Source organism: Belonocnema kinseyi, chromosome 2, assembly GCF_010883055.1.
Source record: "Belonocnema kinseyi isolate 2016_QV_RU_SX_M_011 chromosome 2, B_treatae_v1, whole genome shotgun sequence".
In the NCBI taxonomy this organism is placed as follows: Eukaryota; Metazoa; Arthropoda; class Insecta; order Hymenoptera; family Cynipidae; genus Belonocnema; species Belonocnema kinseyi.
This window is the reverse complement of record NC_046658.1, coordinates 41,323,961-41,325,976: the sequence shown is the minus strand read 5'-3', so window position 1 is coordinate 41,325,976 and position 2,016 is coordinate 41,323,961. Positions and strand designations below refer to the sequence as shown.

Here is a 2,016-nt window from a genome sequence, read left to right as displayed (position 1 = left end):
TCGTCTATCTAATTCCTCATCTAACTTCCCGTCCCTAGTAAATAAGCTACCAAGATATACGAACTTATCAACTTGTTCAATTCTCTCATCATTTTATAGAATATTGCATAGTGTTTTTTCACTCTTTCCTTCGAACACCATAGTTTTCGTTTTATTTGCGTTAATTTTGAGGCCCATTATCATCTGCGAGCGCTAACCCACGTACCCTTACTGTTTGGGGATCCACACCCTCTTCGTCGAAAAGAGCCATTCTTAAACTCTTGTCCATAAATAATATAAATAACCATGAAGACATAACGCATCCTTGTCTAACTCCTTGAATAATATCGAAACAGTCACTCAGTTTCCCATTCACTCTTACACTCGCTTTGCTACGTACCTGTATATATTGTTTTTATAGCTTGTAGGATCCATCCATTGACTCTATACTCTTTCAGGACTTCCCAAAGTTTACTTCTATCTACCTTGTCAAAAGCTTTTTCTAGGTCAACAAATGCACAGAAAACTTTTTTTCCTACTCTCAAACTTTTTTCTGTTATTTGCCTTAAGCTGAACATTTGATCCGTACATGACCTTGCTGGCATAAACCCACTTTGGACTTCCCAAATCTTTGCTTCTGTTATTTTCATTACCCTACGAATATGTATTTTTGAATATATTTTACTTACGGTGCTTAATAAGCTAATCCCTCTGTAATTATTGCACTCGCTTTTATCTCCCTTTCTCTTGTATATTGGTACGATAATCGCCTTTTTCCAATCGTCTGGGACGTCTCCCATCTCGAAACATAAATTTATCAATTCGCACACTCTATGTGGTATGTACTCGCCACCGTGCTTAAGCATTTCAGCGTTAATACCCTCTACCCCGGCAGCCTTACCGTTTTTCAAGTTCGTAATTATATCCCTAACCTCAGTGACACAGACTTTCTCAATTGAGTTTTCCATCGCATCGTGTTCAATATCGCAGTTGTGGTGTCCTATAGCTTCATCTCCGAATTGTGTTCTGAAATAGTGCCTGAAAGCCTCTAGTATTCCGTTTGCATTATATACCATTTCCCCCCTACTATTTCTCATGTTTACAATTTCTGTACTTTTGTTTCCTTTCATTTTTTTATAAAGTAGTTTCCTGCTTCCTTCAAAGTCGTTTTGTATTCTTATCTCTTCTTCTGCTCTAATTGTATCTGTACTTTCTTTAACTAATCGTTTAAGTATCCTGTTTTCGTGTCTAAAATAATTTCTACGTCTACTTCTTTCTTCATTGCTAAGACCTGCAATGTTCAAAGTTCTCTTGTACGCTTCTCTTTTTGCTTTTTGGGCAGCCTGGATTTCATCACTCCACCACGCATGACCAGACATTCTTCCTACAACTGCGGTACCACACACTTCGATCGTACATCTAACAAGGGTATCCCGTAACATTGTCCAGGCTCCCTCTATATCTTTGTTTTTTATACGGTCCTCCCATGTTGCCCTATCTATGCTTTCAATTATCTTATTTTGGAAATCTATTCGCACATCCTGTTTCTGTAGGTTCTCAATTTTGATTCGTGTTTGTTTTGCTTTCTTGGTTCTCTTTTTTTTCCATCCCCGATCTAAGGTAATTTTTCAGATCACAAGGTAATGATCAGTATTGCATTCAGGACCCCTCATGACTCTTGTATCTTTGACCAACTCTCTTAGTCTTTCATCCGCAACAACAAAGTCAATTATAGTGCGGCTATTTTCTTTAGACCAGGTGTACATGTGAATCATTTTATGCCTAAACCAAGTATTTGTAATAAACAGACCCCTTTCTAAGCATAGACCAACTAATTTATCTCCGTTATAGTTTGTTCTTGGATCCCCAAAATTACCTAATACTCTTTCAGTATCCTGATTTTCGATGCCCACCCAACCGTTCATGTTTCCTAGGAGAATTACTCTTTCCCGATGTTCGCAAATGTTTATTGTGTCATTTAAAGTGTCCCAGAAGGCGTCTTTTACTTCTCTAAGATCACTATCAACCGGTGCGTAG

The 2,016-nt window shown here is 37.9% G+C and overlaps 1 protein-coding gene across 1 annotated transcript in view; it reads right to left on the bottom strand.

Moving 5' to 3' along the window:
- LOC117182644 (uncharacterized protein K02A2.6-like) overlaps positions 1-2,016 on the bottom strand; it is a 32,055-nt gene that overhangs the window by 1,841 nt on the left and 28,198 nt on the right. The window lies entirely within an intron of this gene.